We start from the raw sequence: 16,801 nt of genomic DNA, 5'->3' as shown, positions 1-16,801 counted from the left end.
CTGAACCCAAGCAAGCATATATTTGTGGATTTTGTTCAGTTTAAAGCATAGAGTAAATAAACTACATTGAGATGCCCCGCTATACTAAGAAATTGAAGCCGGAAGGTGAACTAATGTATCCCAAGATCCTTAGCTTTCTCTCTTAAATAGGTTGAGATACATTTTGATTCAAAACATTCCATCACTGGATTTTAATTGGTAGTTAATTTAAGCTTAGATATTGTTTCAGGTTTATGAAGCACTGATGCAAGCTGTGAACAAAAAGTTAACCCGAACATACAACAATGGAAACAATTGCACGTTTTTACAGAAAAAGCATCCGTCTACAATTGTTGACTAATTCACTATCACTATTTGTGACAAGCACTTTATACCTTTTCTGGAACAGTTCCCAAATTTTTTAGGAAGAAGCCTTAGGATTACCATAAACGTAATTTCATGTCCAAAGTAGAGTGCTCAAATTACAGGTCGTCTAAAATCTTGTATGAGTGTGGATTAGGGTGGGTCGAAAAACACATTTTTATTCTAATCAATTTCTAATAGCGTGGAAAATTTGCACATTAGCATCCTGATAACGGGAAAAATAATTAAAAAAAATATTTAAAAACTTTGAAATCGCGCAAAAGCCCTTAAATTGAGAAAAAATTGGGAAAATCGGCATGTTTTTTTTTTTTTTTTTTTTTCAAAAAATAATTTACTTTATTTCTAATAGTATAAAAAAAAAACACTTTGTACTCTCTTAAAAAATTCCAGCGATTTTAACTCAGACTGAGTAAATTTTCACTCCTTTCCAGTTTTGAAAATGCACTTTCCTTATAGGAGTGAATTTCATTCCTTTTGCGAAGCGGTTATTTTGACTCCTTTTGGATAAGGTAATTTCACTTCCTTTTGATAAGTGTTTTTCACTCTTTTTTAGGACTAAATTAATATCCCAAATGAGTGGTTGCTTTCTGTTTTGGAAAGCCGATATTTCACTCTTTTTTGGAATAAAATAGGTAAAATCATTCCACTCTCATTTGGTGAAATTGCTTTTTAAACATGTTTTCATGTGTTTATGCTGTGTATTTGAATTTAAAACTGTTATTTCATTTGAAAAAAAAATTTAGTTTTTAGGTTAAAAAAATATGAAAAAAAAACTGTTTTTAGTGTTTCCGAAGAGGATGAACAAAAACTGTATGGTAAGTGTACGAAGAATTTTCTTTTTTATTAAAACTTTAACTGGTATTATTTCTTGAACTACTCGTATATCGTTACAAATCTCCCACGTGCAATATTACGTACATTTCCGAATTTAAAGATTGAAATAAAATTAAAAACCTCACACAGCTCCAAATAAATAGATTTAAAATTTTGAAACTCTATATTGATATTCTCGGTATGCCTTTTAGCATTAATAATGTTTTAAAAGTTACATCAGTCCAAATTAATTTAAAAAATCACTCATAAATTATGACAAGATACGTTTGAATTCAATTTTGTTTCTTCGGGGCCATTCATTAATTACGTAAGGACAATTTTGGCAATTTTTAACCTTCCCTTCCCCCTATGTAAGGGTATGTAAGATTCCCCCCCCCCCCCATCTTACGTAAGATTCTTTTTTTCCTTCACAATAATAAAATAACAAATATTACATCACTGGGATCGTTCTTAAATTAACCATCATTATTTTTTTTAAAACCTTTTTGAGTAAAGAAATGTTTACTGTAAGGAATCTAGACCGAAAGTTTTTTCGACAAATAATTTTTGTATATGATGCGATAATAATTAAAAATAAGACATGCAAAACACAGTGCGATTCTTTTATTATATTTTACACGTTTCATTCTTTGAAACACAAGTAAAAAAACAGCTCATCCTATAATACATACTTTTATCTTCCTGAAGCAAATGAAATATAATATTTGCCAAATCTCTTGACTGCGGATTTCTAATATAAAATATCGTATTGGAAAATATTACGTAAGAATGGATCTAACTCCCCCCCCCCTCCAAGCAAGGGTATATAGAGAATTTTCCACCCCCTCTCCCTCAGGACCCTTACTTAATTAATGAATGGCCCGTTACACATATGAATGAGTGTATTATACAAAGTTTATGATACTCTTTAAAGTTTATTATACACACAAACAATATTTGATTAATTAAAAATATACGCAGTGGTTGGAGCTCCGACCATCGGGAGCGGATTTGGTATCCGACCTATAGATTTGCGCATGGTCGGGTCTGTAACACCTGCCTAAAATATATATACAGTACACACACACACCAAAGATGGTAACGACTGTTTCAAATGTCATATTTTTGATTCAATGAACGAAACAAAATTGTTGATGAAAGTTTCATTAATTTGGAAGAAAAAGTTACAAAAAGTTCGCCGTAACATTGCACGTGGGGGATTTGGAACGATATACGAGCAGTTTAAGAAATATTAACAGTTACAAGTTTTAATAAAAAAGAAAATTCTTCGTCCTTAACATGCAGGTTTTGTGCATTGCCTTCAGAAACCTCATTCGGCAACAAAAATTGTTTTAATTCATTAAATGAAGACATTTAGATAGCGACATCCACTTGGTACTCGCGACCAACGTTAGTTAAGCCGAACATGGAGGTATAGAAGATTCTCCCTAAACAAAATCACGAGACAGAATCGAACCAATGAAAATGTTTTTGAGCCCTTTTAAAGAATGTTTTTATTTTTCGCTCATCAAAAGGAGTAATACCGAATTTCACGCCAATAAGGAAAAGTTTTAGTCTTGGTTTTTTCGTAAAGCGTCTTTTTTCGATAAAGTTAGCACTCAGAAAAAATGAATGCACCCGCAATAGATTTCACTCTTTTTAAGAGTTATTTTTTCGTTCTTTTGAATTAAGAGTGTAGTTACCGAAATGTATAAAGGAAACTTGGGGGCACATTGACGGTCATTTAAATTCGCTCAGATAGCCTTAAAATACCATTTTTAAAGTAAAAGTATGTCATTTTAAAAATTCTTTAGCTGACGACGTGCAGGATCGTCATTTCAAAATTTTCTGGGGGGGGGGGGGAGAGGGAGGTTCAAAGGGTACAAATTCAATGGAAGTTTCAACAGAAAACAGCCAAATCACGCCCACCCAAATGTAAATACATTTATTCCTCAATGCCGTGGTGGGGGGCAATGGATCACCCCTGACCCCCTAAATCACGAGCCAAATCAGCTGGCGGCGGCAGTAAGTCGAGTAAAACTCACCACCCTATCCAATCAACCAACCAATTTGGGTGTGATTCATTATGCTGAAGTTCTGACCTCGTATCGGAGATTCTTGATCTGATTGTTATTTGCAGTGAAAACGTTCTGGGTTTTCATGCTCGCAATAGGTGCCTGCAGCCTCTGTCACAAGTTTTGCACATCTCTCTACCGATTGAGTGTGGTATCGAATATTCAAGTTATGGCAGAGCTTTGACTTTCAATGAAGTTCAATGTCTTCTGCTGCTATAATTGACAACAGTAGTAGTGGTTATCAGCTTACACTTGAGCCGATCAATAAGTTCAGGATAATCAGTGACTTGAAAATTGAATTATGAAAGCTTGAAGAATCTAACATGAGGTACTACTGGCGGCTCACAAGTTTTGCTCATCTCTCTACCGATTGAATGTGTTATCAAATATTCAAGTTGTGGCAGGACATTGACTTTCAAAGAATATTAAACGTTTTAATGTTTTAATGCTTTACTTATTCTTCCCTTACGTTAAAATGACTCAGGACTCACCACGTATAGGTAGCAGAAAGTTCTCTTCCCCCTCCAATACCTACACAAGTTGTGTATGTTTTTTTCTGTTGAAGGAAATTTAACCTTTTCGTTGAAATGTCCATACGAGCACAGAAAAAATTTCAACAAGTGATCCAGAATTAGCTCTTAAGAGTCCCTGACCTGTCAGATATTCCCAACGGTTAACTGTACTAACTGGGTGTTAAGACTTCATGTTCTTCAAATTAGTCCAACAAGCGTAATGCAGATACTGGAAAAATTATAGCTCCTGTTTGGTTTGGTATTAAGATACATTACACCATGAAAGACGGTCCGAAGCATATACTAAAAGTCATTCAAACAACAAGATATTTTCCAAATAACATTTTAAAAAATCCTTGAAATCCTTGAATTCATAGAAACTTGTTCTCTTGTCATCCAGAGAATATGATGTGGCGATGATATTGGACTACACACAGCACATTCAAGAATTAAGCTATACAGAAGAAAACTGAAAGTCTGAAATGAGCCACCAGTAGTACGTCACGTTAGATTCTTCAAGCTTTCAACAATTAATTTTCATGCCACAGATTATCCTGAACTTATTGATTGGCTCAAGTGTAAGCTGATACCACTACCATTGTTGTCAAATATGGCAAAAGAAGACTTTGAACTTTATTGAAAGTCAAATCCAGATCATTACTTGAATATTTGATGTTGGTTAATTGGGTAGGGTGGTGAACTGGAGTCGGACTTGCTGCCCCCGGCTTCCGATTAGACCCATCATTTAGAGGGTCAGGGGGGGGGGGATCCATCGCCCTCCACCAAGGCTTTGAGAAATAAATGTATTTACGTTTCGGCGTGATTTTTGTTGTTTTCCGTTGACACTTCCATTAAATTTGCAAATTTGCATCCTTTGCCCTCCCCCCCCCCCGGAAAAATTTGAAATGGCGGTCCTGCACGTGGTGAGTCCAGAGTCATTTCAGTATAGGAGAAATGTATGTAAAACATAAAAACGGACGTTTAATAATATATTTTTAAAGCTTTTTTTCAGCTTAAGAGTTGTTAAATAATAACTTTTACTTAAAAAAATGGTATTTTAAGGCTTTTTGCGCAAATTTAAATGATCGACAATGTGCTCCCAAGTTTTTTCTACACATTTCGGTACCAACAAAGTGTATTTTTATACTATTTGAAATGAAGTAAATTATTATTTGAAAAAAATATACATCTTTATAAATTGCCGATTTTTTCAATTTTCACTCAACTTGAGGGCTCTTGCGCGATTTTAATTTTTTAAAATATTTTTTTTAATTATTTTTCCCGTTATTAGGATTTTCTGCGCTATTAAAAATTGATTAGGGAAAAAAAGTATTTTTCGACCCACCCTAGTACAGAGGTTTTTTTTTTTTTTTTTTGTGAGACAGATTTAGCTTAGCAGTAGCATTTGATTATTTTTCAGTCAATGTTTCGAATTTGTTTAAATGTGTATAAATATACAAAAGTTTCACACCTAGAAAAGTTAAAAGAAAGCAATATTTTAATAGACTTCATTTTAAAGCAGCTAATGTTGTTCACACAATTATAAACTACTTTATAATATAATGTAATTTATTTATTTGAAACTTTCAAGTTAAATACAATATAGTGTTAATTATTGCAGTTTCTTGTCCCATGAGTTCAATACACACAAACTGTTTAATGAAATGCTCTTTTTTTAATTTATGGTACAATTGTATGTAGTTAAAAGGACAATATTTTATACAATTATAACTAAAATTGATATGGATAATCAAAATTATTACAGGCCGTAGCTTTGTTCTTTCTCTAAGGAACCTTTACCTTCATCTACAAGTTTTGATCTTGAATATAGTCTGCAATTCTTAGAATAGTAAATAATTAGTTAGTTGTGTCTGTTCAATACTGTTACTGATGCTGAACACAACAATCAAATAACATAATTATAAAAGAATAAGATTTTGCTTGCATCCAATTAACTGAAAAATAATTGCCTTGCTTACTCAGCTGCACTTGAAGAAAAATTGAAAAATTAGATCGTGTCGTCATGAAGTCTTGACCTATCTTCAAGCTTTGCTCTGCATGATTAATTTGTAAGACGGTTGCAGTGACATTTCAAACAAAGAAAAGAAACTTGACTGTGTTCTGTAGGTTAAAAATAAGCTACGGTAGTTGCCAAATATTTCTGGACTTTTTCTGTTTGAATTTCATGAAGCAATTATCTGCTTGTGTACTTCATGAAACTGTTTTTTCTCGCCACGTGTCACACTGAGTTACGAGTTACTATGTCTTGTTTTTTCGCACATACTTTGATTTCAATGCTACGGCAAGCGGAAAATTCACATATTAAATACAATACCAAGCTCCTTTTTTTTTTCAGGTTTTTTTTTTTTTTTTTGTGAGGGCTTTAAAATTTAGATTTGAAAGTTTTCTGTGCGATGGAAATGATGTAGTTGTTTTTTAATTGTTGCCAAAAACAATGAAAAATGAGAACAAAATTCAACAGACAGTTTGCAAAATTTCACAACATCAGTCTTTGAAACATTCGGTATAGGTTCCTTATCGCCAAATACCAGTGGTTGGAAGTAGCACGCTACAAGTAGCGACGTTACTGTAGTAGCTACACTTTTTAGTAGTTTGTGTTGTAGCGCACTACTTTTTTTAAAAAAAAAGTAGAGTAGCAAGTAGTTCGAAACAAAAAAAAAAAAAGTTTGTAGCGATTTCTGGAAACTACTTTTAAATAAAGTTTCGGGGGAGGGGGGAAGGGAAAAAAAACGAGATTTTAAACGAATCTGACTAGCAGATTCGGAAGTCTCTGACAAATACGAGCTGACCTCAGATTGACGAAATAGGTTCGATCTGTTTGACGCTATTAGTTTGTTTGGCATCGAAAGTTTCACATTTCCCGATTATTCACCTTAAATAGAGTATGGCTTATAAAGAAAAGAAGAAGCGGCCAATGTAGTACCGCGTTTCATAGTCGCCCATATGGGGGGAGGGGCAAGTGGGGGCTCAAGCCCCCCTTTTATAAATTAGAACTTCCTTGCTTTTAGTACTTCTTTTTCTTCGCAAAAGTATAAAAACATTTGTTCTCCAGCCATTAATGAATAAGTTATTAAAAATGTCAAATTTCAATAATTCTAATCTGTATTGAATTCGGTTTTATATTGAAAACATCCTGCTAAACTATGGGGAAAGTATTTGAGCCCTCCCCCCTCCCCTTAAAACATTGCATATGGGCGTCCATGCCACGTTTGTGTTTTCTGCCAGCTGAGAATGTCTCGTGGATGAACATTTTAGACGTCAATGAGATTATTGTGTCAAAATATCCTCCTAATATGGGAAGCTACTGTAAATATTATGGAAGAGGATGATATTGAACTGCCTTTTTTTGGCCGGCTAACAACAAATATTACAGTGTTATGGAAATGTATGATCACGGATTTAATTTTTCCGTTTCTTTCAAATTCGCTCGAAGAGCAAAATGCTTTCGCTATCAATGTCATCTGCTATGATCGAATCTCTACTTATGCGAGGGATGCGTTCCAAGACTCCTCGCGTAGGTTGAAATTTCGCGTTGTGGAAAAGGGTAGGTATCTATACGATTTTTTATGAGCATACCAATCATTTGGGACATTTGAAAACGTCCCTCAAACTGTTTTAATCCATTTCTTAACTTCCTATTACCGAATTTAAACATAGCGAACTAAAATTTTACTGTTTTTAAAAAAGTTGTGTCATTGAATAAAAATACTGTTAGGATCCACAAAATCTGTGGGAGATAATGGCATAAAATGAAACAGTACGGTACGTATAATATGTAGCAATAAAAAAAAATGCAACACTACAAGAGATACTGTAAATATATTCGACAATTTTTAGTTGCTCACGCATATCGAAAATCTTTACATTTCTTTAGTTGTCAGATACTTTCTATTTTTCCTTCCATTTTCAAACTTTAGACAAACAGTCGCTTATGTGAAATTATATTTCATCAACTTCATATTTAGAATGAAAAAACTGCGGAGTGACGATTTGTAAACTAACAAAGCAATTCAGTAAATTACCGCCCATTAGCCAGGGCTAAAGCAGAAATACATGAAATACACCGCCTTCTATATTAGCTACCAGTTTGTTTGGCACTCTTGTCTTCCTTATTAGGTTTTCCATCTCCAGCTTAGTCACTTTCCTATGCCGGGCTGTTGAGTGCTAATAAGCACGAGTCTGCAGTCCTCGGCTGGAAATGACTGAGCTGGCGGTGTATTTAACAAAGCAATGTTTCAACTGGTACGGTTGGGGAACTTGAAGGTGATGCTTAAGCCTCGCGATTCGAATCTGAAAATTTTCGTGTTACGGGTTTAGGACTTCGCGTCAGCTCCAAAATTCATTACTCGAGAAAAGCTCGCTATATAGACATTTTGTGCAAATCGAGTCGCGCGACTCCACTGTAGTTGAAAATTTCACATTGAAGTAAAGAAAGCATTCTTATTTATGTTTTATATTTCAGATATTTATTAATATTTGATTATAAATACTGGTACCGTTTGGAATATTTTCGCATTTTTTTTATTTTTTCTTTTTTTTACTGATTGGGTGTTGATATATATGATAAAAGTCAATTATTGAATATTTTAAGTTTTTGAGGTTATTCTGTGAAATTGAAAAAATGCTTTTATTTCATTTTATGAGTGGCGTAAGACAGGAGATGGTGTTTTGATCCGGACCTCTAGCTTGAAGCTTAAAATGATCTAATTTGTTCCAGCAAAAAAAAAGTTCCTTTAAAATAGACTGATATAATGAAAATTGATGTTTTACTCTTTAGTTTAAAAGATGTTTTTCATCATCTAAATCAATTTTATGTATATGTGCGCCTACATAAAATTTAAAACAAATCATGACTGCATCTGTTTACATTTTCATGTAGCCGAGTTACACTTCTTGAATGAAATATTCACTTTCAGGAAAGGATTAAAAATTTTAAGGTCGAAATCTTTCAACTTTTAAATCGTTTCTTGCAGCGGATATTCGTAAAAATCGTTAAAAATATTTGGATTGACTAATTGGCTAAGCAAAAGAAGGAAAGAATATATAATTCATGGTAATATTCCATGTTCAAATGATTCAATTTATTAATCTAAATTATTTTTTTTAATTTTTTCGTTCAATATTCAAACGATGTATAAGTGTATGCTTTCTATTTTTTTTTTTTTAAAGTAGCTAAAAAGTAGCGAAGTAGCGACTACTTTTCAAAATAGGTTGTAGTTATAAATGTAACTACAAACATTTATAACTACTATGTTTGTAATTATAATAGTTTGTAGTTGCTACATTTTGAAAAAAGTAGTTGTAGTTAAAGTTAACTACATTTGTAATAAAGTAGTTGAACTTGTAGTTCGCTAAAAAAAAAAGAAAAATGCGGCTTTTCCTACCACTGCTGAATATTTATCTGGTTTCATCCCATAAGTAACCTCTTAAGATTTTTTTTTATTTTTTTTTAATACGGATTAAGAAGTAATCTTTTGTTTTTGAAATTATCTTGTTTTTTTTTTCTTTCTTTCTTTCTTTCTCAATTTAAGTACTACTGGTAATTTTTACAAAAATGAAAAACGGTAGATAAGAAACGTCCAGCAGGACATGAAATCACAATACTTTGATTAGCTGGTGGCGGTCAAACGATTTTAAGGGGCCTGTTCACAGGCCTTAAAGTTATGATAGATGCAAAATTGAAGGTCTCAGATCAAAAGGGATACTTGTAGATGCAAGTATCCCACACAAAAGTTCGCAATCGATCTTTATTCTTTGGGGCATAACATTTTGGGCAGATGTCAGTGAAGAATGTCAATAGAGAAGCATCTCTAGTCCTACATTATGCTTGGCTTACAGCACTAAATCCATGGTAAATCCGCCCCTGCCCTGAAAGGCGGATTTTTTCGAGATAATGTAGAAGTATTTCCCAAGGATGCGTGTAATATGTATAGTTCAGGAAATTAAGTTCCAAACCTCATGTATAGACCGTTTTGCATAACGTTAAGGAAAAAAATGGGGTTCAAATCTCTCTTCTTTTCGGAATTGAAGTTTCAAAAAGGTAATTTTAGACTATGTTTGACGATGTTAGGACGAGGTGTATGGAGACCCTTCCCCAGACATTTCGCAAAATTTAAGTCTTGAAGACGCGATTGTAGACATTTCAGGCAATGTTAGGGGGAAAATGAGTGCCTTGATTTTTCCTCTGGTAATTTTTCAAAACTAAAGTTTCAAAAAGCGCAAGTTTCGACGACTTCCGGAATCATTACGAAATTAATGTTCTAACACGCAATTTTAGAATACCCCTTTCAACGGAAAAGGAAAGGAATAGGTTTGGGGACCTCCTTGGGGAAAAAATCTCTATATTTTAACTGTCTCAGGTTAAAAGACTGTGAGATTGGTCTAGTTGTTTTAGATTATAACCAAAGGCCTGCCGCCCCCTCCCTCCCCCAAAGTATATGTAATCAGATACGTAGTAAAAGGTAAGTTAAAAAGTCAACCGTTACCTCCTTGAAACATTTCTGGATTTCCCTTGGGTTTTCTGTTATTACGAAGGAGTTGCACAAGGGCATATTTTCTAGGACAGGACTTGCTCCCATTCACCACTTTTCTGTCCACATGATAAGCAAGCGTTATGGAAATAGGTAAATGGTAAAAAGAGTTACTAAGCTTTGCATGGCAAGGTTTAAGGAAATAAGACTCAAAATAAGACATTACAACTTGTTCTGTTTAAAGATTAAGAAACAATATCTTTTTTCTAACCTCTGGTATTTTCTTAAGAATACTTATTTGATACGTACTTTTATTCGACAATTGTTCTTTGAGTAAATTTTCCACCAGCTTTGTGTCAACAACTTTGAAAGTGAGCTATCTAAAAATAACACTGGAATATCCGGAAACTGAAGCTGTAATTCAAGCAGTGAGTGAATTTTGGACTGGAATCAAAAGTCAATGCACAATTCCGTGAATAAACATATTTCAAGTAGCATATTTTCTTGAGAAGTGAAAGTTATTCTTATGCAAATAACATTGTTCGTATGAAAGTTACACGATTATTTTTCGTTTTTCTAATCCTAATTTTTTATGAGTCTCTATTTGAGAAAAGGTCACTAGTTTTGTTTTCCATTTGGTTTTTGAATTATTCTAGCTACGCATTCGGTTATTATATAAGATTTACATAGGTTTTACTGCTTCACTTTGACAACTACGTTTTATACCAACGCGATATTATATCTGGCGTCTTCTGGCTGCCAAGATTATGTATACTTATACTATTCCAAGAAAAACAACAGGGCTGGAATCATACTAAGGAAGGTTCGTGCTCCCTAAGAAACTAAAAAGGTCTTAACTAAAGGCTCAATTTTAATAATCCCTAATTGTGTGAATGGTCTTTTTCTTTTTTTGTTTTGTTTTGTTTTTTCTCCAAATTTGTGAAAGTCAGTTTGGAACTTAAAAAAGAACTCAAATAGGCTCCTGGCACAATTAAACAGGAGTGTTGTTTTTAAAATTGTTTTCAAGCCTCTACACTACATTATCGGGAAATTCCTGAGCAATAAAAAGAAGAAATATTATAGACTGAAATATAAGTTTGTGTAGCCAGATAAATATTTTTCTAGGGAAACAGACATCGTTGACGAGATAATTAGAGCTATGTGCATTGCCGTATGAGCAGGAGTGGCTTTAAAAATAGCTAAGAAGTACTGTCTGACCACGGATTGTATGGAAAGGCAAACATCCGGTTTACACGCGGAAATGGACGCGTTTATCAGTTTTCAGAGCTGTCAGAATTTGCAGATGTATGTTAGCCTCTAAATTAATCAGATTCTTATTCAAATGAGCGGAACACGCTTATCAAATTTTTATTTTTCCCCCTCATTCAGATGGATGGACTCGTATTAACTGGACGTTTGCCAATTCCATACAAACCGTGGTCAAACAGTAACAAAGTTTTAAAGAGGAGTTGGTTCCATGAAACCTTTAAAAAAAATATTTTACTGTGTTTGAAAATTCAAAATATTCAAATCAAGAGATTTCATATGACACCAAATTCATGTATCTATGTAAGTTAAAAGTAACTCAACTTAAATAGAAACGAGGCAATTTTACTTCCAAACGCGATTTTCTCAAAACGTCACTTTCAAAAACTCATGCTCCTTTTTTTAGAAAACTACTTTACATATAACTTTGAAATGTTCATCACATTTTATTTATATTCCAATTACTAAACTGAGGTGAAATTTTTACTTTAGGACTCGCTCTTTTTCCAGAATAGGTGATTTTATTGTCAAAAACGGTTTTTTTTTTTTTCATTTAAAGAAAGACTACTGGTTAAAATTAAACAAATTATTAAATAAAAAGAATTGCCTTAAAATGTTACTTAAGTAGATTTTTAGATATTTCTTCAAAACATTGTGAAAATTGTAAGCTCCTATTACGAAATATTTTGAGAAAAAACTTCATCAAGTTTATCAATTTAATATTACCCGAACACAGAGTACCGACTTCTCTTAAAAAGGTCATAAGCCGCATCAAAAGATACTTTTATACAATAGGTTGTCACTTTGTTTCAAACCGTCAATAAGTTTTTTAATATAGCGTTTTCAATTTAACATCATACTGGGTATTTGCTTTTATTCCAAAATTCCTTTAGAGACCAAATAAGTAACCAGGAGCTACTAATATTTCACTACACGTGTGTAATAACATAGTGTAGATATATTTTCAGTAAAAATTGGCCAAAGCATTTATTTCATTTGCGAAGAGGATCTCCTGAAAATTGATTTAACAATAGGAAATACTTCCATGTTTATTTTATAGTTTATAGCAGGTAGAAAGTTTTGATCATTTCTATTTCATGCGTTTCGCGATGCAAGCAAGTTTCATTATATTTCTGCTCTGTGATATCTGTTATCTTCCGCAAAGACGATTAGATGATGTAGAGTAGAGGAAGAGACAATAAAACGATTTTTAAAAAAACTGTAGATATATATTTCATTTTACCGACGCGACGATCAAAATCATCGTTGTTTCACTTATACACTGGATGAAGACATTAACCATATTGCTCCAAATTTAGATCTTGTGATGTTTAAAGTAGTTTAACGTTTAAAGTTTTTTAAACGTTTTCTGAAAGATTTTAAAGTGGAAGTAGTTGTAAAAAGTTAAAAGCATTATTTTTGAGCACTTGAGTCCATTTGAATGTTGATTTTCGTAATTCGGGTCTACTTTCAACATACTTACAATAGATTGTTTTCTAGAGAAAAATATTAATGCATAAAATTACTAGCTGCCTTGCCCGGTCCACCTTGAAAATACAAATTGTGTCAAGTGGCGTATATATATCAATCAGGCTTAAATAAATAAAAAAAACATCATGCAAAATTTCCCTTCCAAACAATGACGTTAGATATTAAAATACTTTTAAGAAATTAAATCGAGAAAGATGGATTTAAAAAGCGTAACCGTGGAAACACAAAATAAAATAAGTTTAAGGAATAAAAATGTGAAAGAAAATGATTAACAATTTGAATGGAAATGCGATTTTTTGAATTTGATTTAAAAAGGCTTGTAACATTTTTTCCTTTGGAGATAGAAGCTTAGTTTTTCGACCAAAGGGCGGGGTTGATCTGGAGTAAAAAATGTCGCTTTTTTCCAATGATGTCAAGAAGAAAACTGTGGGACAACCCCTTCACTTTTTATTGATAGATTTAATGAAGAAAGTAGTGCCTAAATTTCAGCTAAGCCTAAACAAATTCGAGCTAAAAACGTGAATAACTCCCGCCGTAATTACGAAAGAGCATTGAAACAAATTGCATAGAACGCGGAAAATTCTACTCTTTCTAACGATATGTAATATTAATATGTGCAAGTAATTTTTCACCCCCACATACGAGAATTTATGTGAAAATTGGGCCTAAATTGGAATAATGAAAGAACAATTCATCGAATTTTTTCCGAACTGGTCTGAAAACCTTCTCAGGACTTAAAGGAACAAACTATGAAAATATCAGCGAAATCAGCCGGGTAGTTCTTAAGTTTTGACAGCTCAAACACACAGACGCTTTTTGGAGACAAATATTAAAAAATTGAGAAATGTTTTTGAAACTTCTTAAAACTTACTCTCTATTCCAGTAACCATGTCGCTTGAAAGGGTCGCTTGAATACCTTGCTTCAAATCCGGTAGTTCTAATTTTTTGCTGAGTTGTTTATGATATTGGTCTATTAAATAATCCAAGTTTGTGAGCTCGAGCGGCGAACGCAACCTAGTGAAAAGTTGAAAAAAACGTGAAATTTCGGCCTTTTCTGTAGTTTTTGGCGATTTTAACCCTAAGCGACTAGTTTTTCAAGAATACCTTTAATTACCGTTTTTAAAGTAGACTAAATTTCGTACAGTATGAATCCAGAACCATTTTTTAGACATAATATTTTTCGAGATACAGCCCCTAAAGGTTTATGTTTTTTTTTGGAAAATCACAACTTTTCGAAATATTTTGTGATTCTAAATCAATTTGACCCCGTTTTTTTAGAACCTCTCCCCCCTTCGACCCCTCATCACGTTCTAGTGGATTCTGAAGAGATTTGAGGACCCTTAATCAGGTTCCATCCCCTCTCATTCTTCATACGTTCATTTCTACATCTGCTATACTATGAATGCCTTTTATGTTTTATTATGGGATGTTAAATAGAGAACGAAAAGGTTCAAAATATGGTGTTTAATGTTAAGCTTTAATATGAATAGTCAAATAAAGCGCACAACAAGATGTAATAGATACTTTCATTACGTTAATTTTTTAATCAGTTATTCAGTTAGATCATATAATCATTAAGTTCATTTAGCCCTCTTGGATGGCCCCAGTAGAAGTTCGCACGTACTGCCTCGTCATAACGAGATAGCATATTCTTATCAAGGATTGGCGATCTATTGTCGATGTTTTTTTCCCACAAGACATTTTTTCATATTGAAATCGAGAAGACCGTCTCGTCACCTTTAGAGGAATCGAAATCTGTTTCTATTTCAACATCTGGTACGTTGTCGCAGGAGGCTCCACTGCAGTGCCTGCACACGGATGAGCATTTCATTCTCACCTCCTTGCAGCTGCCAGCATTCTCACAACCTCTCTGGCAGCTGCAAGAAATCATCCGCAGGAGATGTTGTGGTATGAGCTCCGAGCGTATTCGAAGAGCTAAGTTTACACTTAAAGCCAGAGGTAATCTTTGATGGAATAACCTTGGCACTGATTCGTCAAGAGAAATTCGTGTTAAATGAGAAAAATAAGTTCGTTTCATCAACTTACTGATAACTAAAATAAGAAATCACAACATTCAAGTACTTCAGGCATAGAAAGATGCTGATTGGCTCATCATTACTACATCTGTAGCTGTTGCAACTGTCCATGATGTAGTGTTAGTTGTTGGTGGGGATATTGACTTGCTAATCATTCTCAGTTCAATTTCATACCAACGTGAAATCTATTTTAACAAATGTAGAAGAGGTAAAGAATCAGATGTTATGCATTCCAGGGTTGCCTCTTCAAAATCCTCATTGAAAACAGAGCTTTTGCTTTTCATCAATGCATTTAGTGGTTGTGACTCATTGTCCTGCTTTTTTGGCTTAAGTCAGAAGAAAATGAAGTCAATGAATGGAAAAGGAAGCTGGGATTTTCTCGACACCAAAACTGCACGAAAAGGAGTAGCAGTAGCAGGAGCGAGAGTTATAATTGCTCTATGCGGTGACCAACCGAACAACCATAACCTTGTCTCGTTGCGGTACCAGCTTTTTGCAAGGGCTGCGACGAAAACCAGCTTTATTCTGGTCTGGTTACCTCCAACAAGACACGGTGCTTGGTTTCACTCTTTGCGGACAAATTCATCAGGTACAAATTATCCATGCATCCACTTCATGAATAACTTTCATTCAAAATTTTCTATTTAACTACTAAAAAACAATCTTCTTACAGGTATTGGCGTGGTCGGGAGTCACACTGAACCCTCTCTCCTGCGGGTAGAAATCTACGTCGCAAGGCCTCAGCCCCAAAAGGATGGCCAGAGGAAGCACCCCCATAGCACCTCTTGCGGATGATTTCTTGCTGCTGCCAAAGAGGTTCTGGGAATATTTGCAGTTGTAGGAATGCGGGGATGAAATTCTCATCCGTGTGCAGGAATTGCAACGAAGCCTTCTAGGCATGGAACTTGTGACCAGAGGGTCCCGGGTCCGTTCCTAGCCAGTCGAAGATCCACCATCTTAATTAATGGTGACTGGGGAACCTTAAATATGCTCGTGGTCACAAAGTCCTTCAAGGGAAAAGATACGTCTGGGGTGCTGGATCAGGGATTGCTCCAGAACTAGTCTGGATCAAAAAATCAGAGCTGTCTTCTGGGTTCCATCTCTTTGTTTAAGCCATAAGCAGTGGTAGGTACGTGAGACCCTTGAGTGAAAAGTGGAGCCTCTTGTGACAGCGTACCAAATGTTGAAATATCAACAGATTTCTACTCCTCATTAAACGAAGATCTTCCCAATTTCGACATGGAAAGTGTCTTATGGGCACAAAACATCGACGATAGATCGCCATTTCTTGATAAAGATGTTCCATCACGATATGACGAGGCAGACAGGGACGAACCCCAACTGGAGCCATCCAAGAGGGTTAAATTAACTTAATGATTACATTGAATAACTCAACTGAATAACTGATTAAAAAAGTGATATCTTGTGCGTTTTATTTGTCTATTAATATTAGAGCTTAATATTAAACATCATATTTCAAACCTTTTCGTTTTTTGTTTTTGCATCCCCTGATAAAACATAAAAGGCTTCATTAGTATAGCAGATGTAGAAATGAATGTATGAAAAATGAGAGGGGGAGGGAACTTGATTAAGGGTCCTCAAATCTCTTAAGAATCCACTAGAACGTGAGGAGGGGTCGAAGGGGGGAGAGGTTCTTATGTAACGGGGTTAAAATTGATTTAAAACCAAAAAATATTGCGAAAAATTGCGATTTTCAAAAAATATCATACACTTTTAGAGGCTATATCTCGAAA

The sequence above is a fragment of the Uloborus diversus genome, chromosome 1 (genome assembly GCF_026930045.1).
Source record: "Uloborus diversus isolate 005 chromosome 1, Udiv.v.3.1, whole genome shotgun sequence".
Classification (NCBI taxonomy): domain Eukaryota; kingdom Metazoa; phylum Arthropoda; class Arachnida; order Araneae; family Uloboridae; genus Uloborus; species Uloborus diversus.
The sequence above is the reverse complement of the archived record's forward strand: the minus strand, read 5'-3'. Positions refer to the sequence as shown.